At 39.1% G+C, this 15,110-nt stretch overlaps 1 protein-coding gene and 1 long non-coding RNA gene across 2 annotated transcripts in view; one reads left to right on the top strand and one right to left on the bottom strand.

Moving 5' to 3' along the window:
- Positions 1–15,110, top strand: part of LOC133265042 (T-cell activation Rho GTPase-activating protein-like) — a 977,746-nt gene that overhangs the window by 790,563 nt on the left and 172,073 nt on the right. The gene's annotated exons all lie outside the window — the stretch shown is intronic.
- LOC133265023 (uncharacterized) overlaps positions 6,386–15,110 on the bottom strand; it is a 72,228-nt gene continuing 63,503 nt past the window's right edge. The window contains exon 2 of the long non-coding RNA XR_009741838.1: positions 6,386–6,477. This is a non-coding gene — a long non-coding RNA (uncharacterized LOC133265023). The remainder of the gene's footprint in view (positions 6,478–15,110) is intronic.

Below are 15,110 nucleotides of genomic sequence, written 5' to 3'. Positions count from 1 at the left end.
GGTGATCCTGCCCCTCTACTCTGCTCTTGTGAAACCTCACTTGGAGTATTGTGTGCAGTTCTGGTGTCCTCAACATAAAAAGGACATGGAACTGTTGGAACAAGTGCAGAGGAGGGCCACGAGGATGATCAGGGGACTGGAGCACCTCTCGTATGAAGACAGACTGAGAAAGTTTGGGCTGTTCAGCCTGGAGAAGAGAAGGCTGCGTGGAGACCTCGTAGCAGCCTTCCAGTATCTGAAAGGGGCCTATAGGGATGCTGGAGAGGGACTCTTCATTAGAGACTGTAGTGTTAGGACAAGGGGTAACAGGTTAAAGCTTAAACAGGGGAAGTTTAGGTTGGATATAAAGAGAAAGATCTTTATTGTGAGGATGATGAGGCACTGGAATGGGTTGCTCAGGGAAATTGTGAATGTTCCATCCCTGGCAGTGTTCAAGACCAGGTTGGACAGAGCCTTGGGTGAGATGTTTTAGCGTGAGGTGTCCCTGCCCATGGCAGGGGGGTTGGAACTAGATGATCTTAAGGTCCTTTCCAACCCTAATTATTCTGTGATTCTATGATTATTTTATTTAATTTCTTTCTAAGTGGGTGTCCTGGGTTTAGCAGTAGCAGTCATTTTTTCTCCTTCTTGGTAGCTGGTGCAGTGCTGTGTTTTGACTTTCAGCCTGGGAACAGTGCTGATAATACCGATATTTTCAATTTTTGCTAAGTAATGTTTACCCTGAACAAGGACTCTGTGGGGCTCATGCTCTGCCAGGGAGGAGGGGAAGCCAGGAGGAAGCAGAGACGGGACACCTGACCCAAGCTAGCCAAAGAGGTATTCCATACCACAGCATGTCATGCCCGGGGTGGGGGGTAACTGGGAGTTACCTGGAAGGACACAGGCTTCTGGGTGGGACTTGTTTCTTGGCAGGTGGTATCGTACTCTCTTCCCTCATTATTTTCTCTTATCGTTGTTGGTAGTAGCGGTGTTGATTTGTGTTGTACATTGTTTGCTGGACTGTTCTTGTCTCAACCCGTAGGAGTTGCACTCTTTTGATCCTCCTCCCCATTCCTGTGGGAGCAGGGAAGGGAAGAGCCCCGGGGGGGGGGGGGCTTGATTGCTGTCAGCCTGGCACCACTCACTGGTGAGTGAACAAGCTGTCTGGCTGGGTTTAAACCACGACAGCGTGTCAGAACGCACTACTATAGTTGCTATTACAAAATATTTTAGGTTACCTGTGGTTCCTGGCAGAATTCAAAGAGTTGTTTAACATATCATCTTATCTGAGCAAGGCCAGTCCAGTATAAACATTTATCTTTTTATCTTGTGTAGAAATGTATGTTGAAATTACTGCTCCATTGTTAGTGTTACTATGAATGCAGTATGATTTCACTGCAAACTGTAATATAAGTGCAGTCTCCCTATAAAATGACAAAATAAAGCAGAACTGAAAGGATCACTTATGCTATTGTCAGAACTTTATTCTTTATGCACTGATATCAGGAGATAGTGATTAGTAAAAGAAGAGTAGCGTGAAAACATCATCTAATAGTGGATTCCATTTATGATCAACTGCAGCCACTTCCTTTAATATCATGCCAAATATTTAATACAATACTTGACTGTCATTTTCAAAGGTCCTTATGTTAATTCTATCTTTTTTTAGAAATGCCACCTATTTAAAATAGAAATCTTCTCCAATTTTATACTGTGATTCTGACATTCTGCATTTTCTCTTATTCATATAAGTTGACTTACCTGATGGAACATACTGTTCTGATGCAGGAAATGTAGTTTCTCTCCACATTACACTAAATATTTCTACTGTATTAGTAGTATTAGAATTATTAAAACATTCAGCTGAGAATTAGACTCTTGCCCACTATGAGAAACTATGTTCTTTTATATGCATTATAATACTACAGTTTGGATTTTTGAAAGGATTCAGGCCACCCAATATCAAGTGATTTGGGAGTCAACTTCCTAATACCAATCATAAAGTTTTTACAATCCTTAATCTAAACCATCATTCATAGTAGGAAAAAGTGGTTAAATATGTAACTTCACAACTATAAATTGGTAAAACACATTGTACGGATTCTGAATGGGAGGTAAATGGTGGAGGATCTCATGTTATTTTCTGTTAGTGTGTTCTCCAAGAAATAATCCTTGAGTGCTCATTCAGGATACTGGGGAAAGGATTTCTACATGACTAAGTAGGAGAGCCCAGCATTTTATATCATTAAGCTGCACCTCATTTTCATGCTATTGTCAATGTTATAAAAACCCAAAAGCATTTCCTATCTCTAAGATATGTGTACATTTTTTAACTTTTGTTTGTCTCTGGAATTGAACTCTTTACTTAGTGTTCTGCCTCATATTGTAGGTCCTTGCCCTAGTTACAATCCTTAGTAGCTACATTTTTACCAGAGGGAAATATTGTACAAGAATTCAAGAGCCTTTATACTGTAGAAATGTATTGATCAGCCTTAGAAAATCTGTATTTTTACTCCTCTCTAATTCAGAAATGCACCAAGCCTCCTATATATGCCCAATATTGTTCACAGAGTAGGTATTATTCATATAGTAGGTATTTTTGTACCTTAGCTGTGCATGTGCAAATCAGCATATTGCTCCTTTTGTATTCACGTATTTATCAATTTTCCACATTACTTACAAGAGAGTATCTTGTCTGGATGCACCTTGTCAGCTTGCAGAAAAATGAAATAACAGTTCCCTGCAGAGATGGCTTTCTGAGTGTTTTTGAATTTACCCAGGAAAATAACTGGCATTGTTGTACATGAAGTACAGTTCATGCTGTGTTGATTTAGCAGATTAGTGTCTAGCCCTTCTCTTGCAAGGGTGTTTCAATTTTGATTGAGTGATATAAGCTGAAGATTTTATTATAAAGGTAAACCTTACCTGTAAGGGTATAAATCTTTACTTCTGTGTTTTCTAAAAGCATAACTGAACATTAATTTTGTTACTCTCTTTGAGATCATTCCTCATCATGTGTGGAAGAGGAAGGACAGTAGGCTTTTATATAGCCCACTATGTATTTCATATTTTTGTGTTTTTATTTTTTTTTTGTTTGCTCCTTCAACATGTATAGTAATAGTCTAAGTTTTAAAAGCAGGAGGTTGCATGTCCACATTTACACACATCTACCTATCTACTTCATATGTCCTTGAATCCTTTGTAGTCAATGTGGGAACCCCCCCCCACTTTTAGGTTTAAGTATTCATCTGATGTATTTTATAAGTCTGCTTAACAGTGAGATTATTGTAGTTACTTCACTTACCAAGACTAACCAGATCAAGTAAAGGAAAAAATAAGGTGAATTTGCTTCACTTTTGAGTAAGCAAAGATGTAAGAACAATTTTAAAACCTAAACATTTCTTTTCAAGTGAATTAATTCCCAACAGAAAATTATAGGATCCTAGGCTGAATTTAGGGAAATAGATGTAGCTGTGTGTAGAAAATAGAACAGTGATGGAATTCAGGGAAATTAAGTTAAGAAATGTTACCACCTATGAAGCAGATCATTCTCATAAAATTTTGGGAAGTGCTATGTGTTTAGATTTCTGCATAGCAAGAATTTCCACATCATGAAAGGCAATTGTATTAGTCACATTGTTCACAATGCAGTGAAGCATGCATATAAACATCTCCCCAATAAAACAGCATTGAATATTAATGTGGCTAATGACTTCTTGTCTTTAATAAAAATTCCAGAAGACAAACTGTGTTAAGCGTGTATGGTGAAAACAAAGTCTATTCTCATCTGTGTTTTATTCCTAGAACAAACCCACCACGAGTTTTTTCCTTTTGCTCTTTTTTTTTTTCCAAGTTGCTATGTTTTAGTTTTTTTATTGTTTTGTGGCAAAAAAAAATTTAAAAACTTTAAGCAGTACCCTACTATAGCCAATATGAAAATTGTGTGCCACTTCCTTTTTACCTATATGCTTTTCTCTGTCCCTGTTCTCAGTGGACCTAACTTTTTGTTACAGAAATGCAAGTGCCCACAGCATCTTTCAGGTTCTGAAGCAAAAATAACAGACTGAATTTATTAACATATTTAACTCTGTACGTCGTCATAACTGAAAGTCAAAATCTTTCAGAAATTTCCCACTTTTCCTAAAAAAAAGGGAAAAAAATTAAAAATTGGTTTTAACATTTGGGGTTCAAAAAAGCAAGAGAGAAAAAAGACATGAAAGACTAATTAATAGCTGATTTGGAAGATTTTAGTAGAAACTTTCAAAAGTAATTTAAAAAAAATTGTATACTGACTCTGAGTTTCACATATTTTCATTCCTAGCATTCCTTATATTTTGCAGAAGATCAGTCCTGCCTCTTTCTCCCTCCCCACCTTTGGATTCATTTATATTGAAATTACCCCCACCTTTGGATTCATTTATATAGAAATTACCAGAACTTCTTTTTTGATTGATCAGGATGCAGTGCATGCTTTGTGTGTGTAACAGTGAAATACTTAGTCCTATTCCAATCAGAATACTTTTCTGGACTGCATATTTTCCATTAAAATCATCTTTATCCCAAGAGGAAGTGTATGTTTTTTCAAATTAATGTTTGGGCGAAATTCTGAGCAGTAGCACTTCTCGAGGGCACTCCTTGCTTTCTTACCTATTCAGTGGAGAAACCCAAGCTTATTCCAGAGAGAAAACAGCTTTTCCAGAGCCTCTCTCTTTGATTAATTCACTTCAAAAGGCCATCATTCTCTTTTTCATCAACTACCTTCATCAGAGAACTTCAAATACATAGTCTAAGTATTGTCTGTATAAGCAAGGAGGTGCATTCATTCCTCCTCTTTCTAAATGCCCACAGTGTTGTGGATTTATATGAATTAAAGCATGGTCCTGCATGGGGTAGGGGGGGGGGGTTAGGGGACTGATAAGTGATATTAGAGTTAGTGAAAGTTCATTATGTAGCTAACTGGCTCCTTACTTTATGATTATCTATAATTAGACTATTATGGTTCTATTCAATCTACACCTTCTTTTGCTATTTTTTTATTGCAAATATCCTGGATAAGAACATACAGATTATTAATTTTGTCCATGACAAAGCATAAGGAATATGCAGGAGAGAGTGAATCAAGTCAGTTTGCCGAGGTGAAAGCCATCCAGCTGGCCTCGGACATTGCTGAATGAGAAAAGTGGCCAGTACTTTATACTGACCAATGGATGGCGGCAAATGCCCTATAGGGGTGGCTGCAGCAATGGAAGCAGAGCAACTGGCAATGCAGAGGTAAACCCATCTGGGCTGCTGCACTGTGGCAAGATATTGCTGCCAGGGTGCAGAACCTGATGGTGAAGGTTCGCCATGCAGATGCCCATGTACCCAAGAGTCGGGCCACTGAGGACCACCAGAACAACCAACAAGTGGATAAAGCCACTAAGATTGAAGTGTCTCAGATGGACGTAGATTGGCAACATAAGGGTGAATTATTTTTGGCCCGGTGGGCCCATGAGACTTCAGGCCATCAGGAGATGCAGCATAGAGATGGACTCATGATCAAGGGGTGGACTTAACAATGGACACTATTGCCCAGGTCATTCATGAATGTGAAATATGTGTTGCAGTTAAGCAAGCCAAGTGGTTAAAGACTCTTTGGTATGGAGTTTGATGGCTGAAGTACAAATATGGGGAGGCCTGGCAGATTGACTATAACACACTTTTTCTTCTGCAACAGTTTCTGCAACTTGTCGTTGGGGACTCCATACAGCTGCCTTCCATTTCTGACTCTCCCAAAGCTCTGGAGTGACCCACTGGAGTAGATACTTGCCCATACAGTGCCTCACACCCTGCCACTCATGGCTGTCCATCCTCAGGGATAATCTCTTGGTGGTCCTCCTATATTGTCGTCTAATCCTAGGCAAGACCCAAACCCAACCCTTCTTAACTTTTGAGATCAGACAAAATGGTTGTGGGTAAAACACAGTCTGTATGTGTGCAAACATGGTGATCCTCATCACAACCAGCAGGCAGGTCGCAAGGCCATTCAAAACCTTCAGAAATCTCAAATGATGCTGCTGTACTTGTCACTGGGGGTGGTGTAGCTGCTGTGCTTGGAGCTGGAGCAGCTGCACTGTCTGTTGTGGTTGGAGTTTGAGTAGCTGCCTGTACTTGTCGCTGGAGTTGGTACAGCTGCTGTGCTTGGAGTTGGAGTAGCTGTGCTGACTGTTGTAGTCAGAGTTGTGCTGTCTGTTGTAGTCAGAGTTTGAGTAGCTGTTGTACTTGTCACTAGGGTGTGTATGCATGTCTCCCTCATAGGCTGACCACCCGAGGAGAGGGAAAAAGATGTGTAATTGCTAAACACATCCATTGTATAACTCCCAAAGTATAGAGATGATGACCACACTGGGAACGCAAGCCAGATCAGTTTCATGATCAATGAGTCTATTGTATTACAAGTCATTACCATAAAGTACAGTGAAACAAGAACCTTAGCCCAGGCCCCCCAGCCAATGAACACTAAACCAGTAAATACTGGCTCTAAGTAAGGTACGACATGCTGGAACTCTTGAGATCAAGAGCTACAACTTTGAGAGCCAATAAATCAGCATTGTGATGAGTGACTATTAATCTGAAACAATGATTCCTTATCACAAATACAATTAGACACACTCCGGTCAAATCTGTCCTTATCTCAACCTTTTGCCAAAAAGAACCATTGTGGTTTAAACCCAACCAGTAATTCAGAACCATGTAGCCTCTTGCTCACTCCCCCCCCCCACTTCCTCTCTCTGCTCCCAGAGGGATGGGGAGGAGAATCGAAAGAATGTAAGTCCCATGGGTTGAGATAAGAACAGTCCAGTAACTAAGGTATAACACAAACCACTACTGCTACCGCCAGTAATAACCATGATAAGGGAAATAACAAGGGAAAAGTATACAACTGCTCACCGTCCACTGACTGATACCCAGCCCGACCCAAGCAGTGACCTAGCCCTTTCGGGTAACTGCCCCCAGTTTATATACTGGGTATGACATGCTGTGATATGGAATACCTCTTTGGTTAATTTGAGTCAGCTGTCCTATCTCTGCTTCATCCCGGCTTCCCCTCCTTCCTGGCAGAGCATGAGACTCAGAAGGTCCTTGGTCAGACTAAACATTACTGAGCAGCAACTAAAAACATTGGTGTTATCAGTGCTGTTCCCAGGCTGAAAGTCAAAACCACAGCACTGCACCAGCTACTAAGAAGGAGAAAAATGACTTCTACTGCTGAACCTAGGACACTTTCCCAGTCGCTTCTCATAAAGGACATCATCCCTATAAATGGACAGACAAGATAAAACTGTTGAGGTTGGTAGGGTTACTTCTGTAGTCAAGACATACTAATGCTCATACCAGATACATATGCTATCTGTGCCTTAAATATTCCCTTTGCTTCTCCTAAAGTTGACTTAATTGGGTACACAGAAGTCCTTTAATACAGGGTAGTGTCCAGGTGATGTAATGTCTATATAAAATCCTTGTCTTTATGCAAACCTACCTTGACATATCCATTTGAAACCCCCATAAGGGACATACAGTGACACACTGTAGCAAATATTTGGCTATTGTAAAGACCCAAATGGGGACTGGTATCAGCAATTGCAGTATGCATAATGTACAGCATTGCTGTGCAAGGTTTATGAATAGGCTGAAATAAACTTGACTAAGAAAAACAGAAACATTCTCTATTGCCTAAAAAAGAAGAAAAAAAAAAAAAGAAGATTCAGTACTGAATTAATCTCAAAAATCAGATTAAATTTAAAATATTATTTTGAGTTTTGCATGAATTCAGGAATTTATTATAATCCTGCAGCTGTAATCCTGTAAAATATATTATTAATTTTTAGAGGATGTTTACAACAGAAGTTTGACATTCGTTGGTTTGATGTACACAGCCTTTTCAAAAGCCATTTTTCAACTATTAGTGTCTCCTCCTAGGCAGTCCTTGAAGAGATACTCTTATTTCTATTTCACGATGGCTTATACATGAGAAACTTAGTATTCTCTCTGAGGTCAGAGACCGATAAGGTGTTGGAGTCTGTGACACATAGAATCACAGGATCATAGAATATTTAGGGTTGGAAAGGACCTTAAGATCATCAAGTTCCAACACCACTGCCATGGGCAGGGACACCTCACGCTAAACCGTGTCACCCAAGGCTCTGTCCAACCTGGCCTTGAACACTGGCAGGGATGGAACATTCACAGCTTCCTTGGGCAACCCATTCCAGTGCCTCACCACCCTTACAGTAAAGAACTTCTTCCTCATATCCAATCTGAACTTCCCGTTTAAGTTTTAACCTGTTACCCCTTGTCCTGTCACTCCAATCCCTAAAGAAGAATCCCTCCCCAACATCCTTATAGCCCCCCTTCAGATACTGGAAGGCTGCTATGAGGTCTCCATGCAGCCTTCTCTTCTCCAGGCTGAACAGCCCCAGCTTTCTCAGCCTATCTTCATAGAAGCCCATACATGCCCCAGTCCACACTTTTTCTGACAAGAAAAGGTGCTTTCCTACTGATTCTGATTTTGGAATCCTAAATTTCTCTAAATATCATTAAAAGGCAGCTATATAGCATAAACATAGCACAGACAGATTTTAGGCACGGCCACTACATTATCAGCAAGATTCCTACAGTAGCAAATGTGAAACTGAATTTTGTGCAAAGGGACACTCACACAGGCAGCAATTTTATTGAATGAAAGAAGAAGGTATTTGGAGAACATATTTAGTTTGCTGAGATAAGTCTCACATAAAATGCAGGAGGAACTACTTTCTTTCAGAAAAATCTTAAGTGTTCTACCTAAAAAGGAAGTGAATTAAACAATTTAGCTCTGCTTATTGAGGCACTGGAAGATTCATGTAGATGTTAAACTGTACATGAACAAATAAGGAAGAAAATGTGCAGATGTGACAAGCCTTCTTTCTCATAGCTTTTCAAATCAGTCAGAAAATTGTCTCGGTTTCTGGAACTAGAAGTGCAGCAGTAGTTGCTTACTAAAGGGTTGCGCAGTTTTCATTGTTTATCCAAGCTCAGAATCATAGTCAGTTCATTACAGTATGTATGTCAGCCCAGTGATGTGGAAAACTATGATAGCGACAGGAAAGGGTCAGTTACTATGTAAAATCTAGAGGGATCTGGGCTGTGAAGTCTGAGTGAGAAATGAATCTTGGTCTCCTGAGAAATTACAAAGGAGACACTGACACTGGTGTGTTTCATCCTCTGATCTAGCCACAGCAGATAGCACTGGCAGTAGCTCTAAAGAAGTCAGACTCAAAAATAGTAATTTTCAAGGAGAGAGTTTTTTAAGAATTGCTAAGAAAACACCCTATAAGTAATATAGTAAAATTTCAATGCTTAATGCTGTTATGGACAGATTCCATCTTGTACATTTCAAAAATCTTGAGTTCTCCATCTAGTTGGGAATTGTTGGGGACAGTACTAAGAAAATTAAATTATTTGTTTGCTGAAGTATTTTGCAGTTTGTCTGTATTGTGTTTCTTCTTCATTTTTGCAATCTATTGCAACATACTGGAAGTAAGAATTCAATCAGGCTTTTCAGTTTAATTAAAAGCAAGATTTACCTGGATGTCAGCATTGCATGAATTTCATCACAATAGTAAAGAGATTCTGATGTTCTGTCTTCACATATACATTACTCTGCTTTCACTGTTTGTGTTCGTAAAAGTAAGGGATGATGAACAGTAACTGCTAAAGTAAATCTGTGACTAGTAAAAATGTGATATTTGGTGATGTAAATCAGAATTCAGGCGCAGAGTTAAAAGCAGGTCTGAGATTTTTCATAGTTTCTTATCTACATTTACACAGGCAATTCCACTGTTTCTCGAATAAAATCTCCTCAATCCCATTTAAATATCAACACAGTGCTGTCTTTTTGGTGGCGCTCATAATTTTCCACCTTGTCTTTCTTTCAGAAAAGCTATTCAAGCAACAAAGTTATCCTACCTGCATCAGAACATTAGGTTTCTACTTCTGTGATGTTTCACAGATGCAGTAGACACCTACTGCCGGGTAAAAAGCCTTTTTCTTTTCTAACAGCTATTGCAGCCAGTCTGCCAAATCTTATCACAATCAGTAATGAGTCTATCCACAGTAGGCAGAGATACTTGGTTCCTATCACTGCACACACTGAAGAGAAAGGGTTGTCCTTAAGGGGAGTAAGAGTGGAAAGTGCTGTTACTGTGAGACACATTTAAGTGCAGCTTGGCTGGTAACTTAAGTACCATCTTCAAGGATTCTTAGATAAAATGTATAGTGTAAATACAAATGAGTCTTTACACAGACAAAAAATATCCAGGAATTGGGTTGCTGAACATCTGAGTTATTAGAACATAAGCAAATAATATCCAGATATGTGTTGCTGCTGCAAGGTAGCATTCAAAATTTTGGCCTCATTTTCCTTTAAAAAGAACAAAAGCAATCTATTAAAAAAATCAAAACCAAAACAAACCCCAAACCACAAATATCTTCTAGCTTTAAGTGCAGATTATGCAGACTTTCTTTTATAATTAATTGATGCTTGTTAAAAATAAACTCACTAGATGATTTAAAATCTTTGAACTTTGAAATGAAGTCCACATAAAGCCTATGTATTTCTCATTCTTTCTCTAGTTTATCCTCATTTTCTTTCATATAATCTGTTAGATGATGTAAAATGGAAGTGTTTTTTTACTTTTTGAGGGAAAAATGATCATTATTTTTGTTGTTGCTTTTAATTTTTCAGCCAACACTTTCTACAGTTGAATCACATCAAATGTAAAAGATGAAGTTCCCATATTAGCATTAACATATCTACAAGTGACAATAGAATCTTGACAGTACCACATAGTATTGTATATCTAATTTATGTCTTCAGTTTTGTTTTTCATTTTAATCTGGTTTTAGTATTCTTGTACTATTTGGCCTCTGAGTTACATTAGCTGCTATGAAACTAATGTTGTAGATAAGCATGAAACATATTGGTGCTCACAAGTATAGTATAAAATCAGATTTCCTGAAATCTGAAAGGTGTCTTTGGAGTGTGAACAATCTCTGAAAACCAAAATATAATTGAGCACCTACTCACCCCCCTTCACACACACTCCCCTATAATCAGTATTTAACACCATATATCCTAGAACAGAACAACTATTTTAGATAAAAATAAAATAGATTAAGCAATGCATATTTCAGTAACGTTTCAGCATGGTATGCTGCTCAGTGAGCATAAGAAAACATCTTTAGCTAGAAACTGGTCTACAGAGGATCTGAGCTTCTAGAGACAGTAATTTGAAGATGCTGCTATAATTTAAGTAAAGAAATGTGAATTAAAAATAATTACACATTCAACATTAGATGCTCTAGGTTTCATCCTTGGTGATGAATAGTGATAATCGTAATAAGGGATAATTACAATATGAAGTTTAATGTATGTTTGATTGATAGAATCTGCAAAAAGGAAGGACTTGAGACTTTTCATAGTCCAGAAAAGATCTTCCTCTTAAAATTTAACAATTTCAAGGACTGATGTTTTATAGAACGAGGAGGAAAAGGAAACATCTCAGTGTTAAGACTGATAATGCATGATACAGAATGTTTGTGTGGGGCTGTTAATGCCAGATTTAGAGGTGTGAGAAGGAAGACTTGGATGGCTTATCTCCCTACCTGTCTTTTAGGCTTTTGCTTCGAGAGAAGCACCAAAATAGTAGAACTACACAAGAGATAGCTTTGAATGGGACCTCTGCAAATCAATTGACCTAACTTTCTGTCCAAAATAGGGACTTTGGTGAGGTTATCCATAACTCCATCAAACCTAGTCTTATACACTTCCAGATTCCGTCACTTCTCCAGGCATTTTACCTCAACATTTATTGTCCTCAAGGTCTGGTGGATTTTTTTGTTTGTTTGTTTGTTTTTTGTTTTGTTATTTTTTTTAAAACTACATATAGGTTCAGCCACTTTAGGCATTTCCCCTGAAGTGACTTCTTGTCTGTTGCTTCTTGTCCTGTCACTGTGCCCCTTATGAAGTGTGTAGCTCCATTTCTTCCTTAACTATATTTTAGGTCCTGGAAGTCTATGACTAGATCTCCAATAAGCTTTCTCCTTTCTGTAGTGATCAAATCCAGTTCCTTCGAGCTTTCTTTACATGTTAAATACTCTTCAGTAGCTCACCTTAGAACACTGCCATATGCCACAGTATTTAAGGTGTGGCACAAGAAGTAGCAGAGTGGAATATTCACATGCTTTGAAGTACTGATGCAGCCCAGGCCATGAGTTCTTCACTGTCACACTTTTCAACATTGCTACACCAAATCAGGTCTATCTCAGCATGTACTGCTGTTAGGGATTAGTCTGTCCCACATGCAGGACTTTGCATTTCCTTGTGTTGAACCTCATGGAGTTTTTGTTGGCCTAGTTCTCCATTTTTTCCTTCGGCCTTATCTAGCTCTCTCCTCATGTTGGTGTAACTTGCAAATGAGATGACAGTGCGGTTGACATCTTAGAATCGTAGAATCATAGAATCGTTAGGGTTGGAAAGGACCTTAAGATCATCTAGTTCCAACCCCCTGCCGTGGGCAGGGACACCTCACACTAAACCATGACACCCAAGGCCTCGTCCAACCTGGCCTTGAACACTGCCAGGGATGGAGCATTCACAACCTCCCTGGGCAACCTATTCCAGTGTGCCTCACCTCCCTAACAGGAAAGAATTTCCTTCTTATATCCAACCTAAACTTCCCCTGTTTAAGTTTTAACCCCTTGTCCTGTCACTACTATCTTGCCAAGACCTTATTTGTAAACAGCAGATCCAGAGGAATACAAGTTCTAACAACTGGCACACCCCGTGACAGCATCATGAAGTATTCCTTGACACACTCCAGAAATATGCTAGATTTGCCTGTTGCCCTGGTTTAAACCTAGATGGCAACCAAATAATATGCAGCCACTTGCTCACTTCCCCTTTTCCCTCAAACCTTCCTAGGCAGGATGAGGAGAAGAATCGGAAGAATGTAAAACCTGTGGATTGTACTCCAATGTGGCCTTAAAAGGATCACTAGAAAAGTCGATACAATAGAAGCAAATGGGTTTTCCATAGGCACACAAGAAATCTGTCAGGGATTTAAAATTTGTATGCAGTTCTGTTGTTCAGAGCCTGGTTCTTCAATCCCAACCCTTTTTTTCTGATTATGTTACTTCTGGATAATTGTAAGATTATCATAATTTGCTACAATATTATGACTGCATCAATCTTAACATTTAAATTTTAACAGCATAAATAATAGATTTTATTTTTATGTACGTAAAGCATGACCTAAACTGTTGCTTTGTCCTTTAATCGCAAACAACTGATCACTTAATTTAGGCTCTCATGTACAAGACATTGTGTGGGTGTCCTGGGTTCAGCAGTAGCAGTCATTTTTCTCCTTCTTGGTAGCTGGTGCAGTGCAGTGTTTTGACTTTCAGCTTGGGAACAGAGCTGATAACAATGATGTTTTGATATGGCCAAGGACTTTGTGAGCCTCATGCTCTGCCAGGGAGGAGGGGAAGCCAGGAGGAAGCAGAGACAGGACACCTGACCCAAGCGAGCCAAAGAGGTATTCCATACCACAGCACGTCATGCCCAGGATGTAACTGGGAGTTAGCCGGAAGGGCTGGGAGACGGCAGGGTTGGAGGAGGCATCGGTCAGAGCATGGTCGGGCTGGGGGGGGCAAGTTATCGGTCGGCTGGTGATGAGGTGATGTATTCTCTTCCCTTGTTATTTCCTTTATCATTGTTATTATTGGTAGTAGCAGTAGTGGTTTGTGTTATACCTCAGTTACTAAACTGTTCTTATCTCAACCTGTGGGAGCTGCATTCTTTTCGATTCTCTGTCCCTCTGGGAGTAGGGGGAGGGAAAGAAGGGGGGGAGTGAGTGAACGAGTTACCTGACTGGGTTTAAACCACAACAGTGGGTTTTTCTACGTTTGTAATATACTTCTCATAAGCCTGCTGTCTATAAGGAAACAAAACAAGTAACACCAATATATTTGTGGATTTCAAGCAGCTCAGAACATTTCCCAAGTAAATCAGTTGGCCTCTATTTGACTGATTGCAGGTAGAAATAAGAATCATTTATTTTTTTCTTTTCACTGTGATGTTAAATCCCTGAACAATGGAACTGTATTTTCTATTTACAACATGAAACACCGTGTGCATTCTTCATTTTGTCAATATCCCATGTGTAAAGGCACCTTGCACTTGGCCAGATAACAAAATGTACATTTGGCCATTTTCCTATTTTTTGGGTTGCCTGTGTTATTTTGTGTTCTGTTTCCCTTTTACTTATTTGTTCTTGAATGTTTTCCCCTGTGCCCTTGCTTTGCCATAAAATTGCCTTTACTCAAAGCAACAGCAGACTATGTGGTCATGCTGGATAGGTTTGACACTGTTTTCTCTCAGTGGGCTTCCCAGCACCTGCTGTAATATCCATAATCTAAGCCTCCTTTTCCTCCAGTGTTGAATTATTATTTTTGGAATGTAAGTGTCAACAGATGTGATTGAAGATAAAGAGACCTGGTACCACTGTGTGATTACAGTCAGGGATGAGGATGGAATTATGCAGAATAGCTAGCCCATACAGATGTATGCTAGTTGTCCACCTGTAATGAGAATGGTTTTCAGTATACTGTTTGGATTAGATGAGTAGATTAACTAGGTTAATCAGATCATTAGAAGTTAACAAAAGCGCCAAGATATTAGCCATAAATATAATCCATAGTTTACTTAAAACTCCAAGAAAAACATTACCTTACATTATGCTTGCCTGATGCAACAGTCCTTCACTAAACAAAATACAACAGAAATAATTGTTCAGCAGTTCAAAAAGGCTTATGCCGTTTTGAAAACTGAAGATCTCCCCACTCAGTTTAGACACCAAAATGGTGCCTAAATCAGAAATACAGTCATTGTAGTTTCTTTCTATAGTTCAAGAAAGTAAACACTTTCAGGATGCTATTTATCTTCAACATCTGAATCTGAACACAAAACAGAAATGAAAGAGGGCAACAGTTATGTAGAGATTCCCAGGTACTTCAGTTAGAAGCTAGAGCACACCAAAAGTTACGGATAA

The sequence above is a fragment of the Pezoporus flaviventris genome, unplaced genomic scaffold (assembly GCF_033815535.1).
Source record: "Pezoporus flaviventris isolate CSIRO_AGI_PZ_B2104156 unplaced genomic scaffold, CSIRO_AGI_Pfla_v1 ptg000003l, whole genome shotgun sequence".
Classification (NCBI taxonomy): domain Eukaryota; kingdom Metazoa; phylum Chordata; class Aves; order Psittaciformes; family Psittacidae; genus Pezoporus; species Pezoporus flaviventris.
The sequence above is the reverse complement of the archived record's forward strand: the minus strand, read 5'-3'. Positions and strand labels throughout refer to the sequence as shown.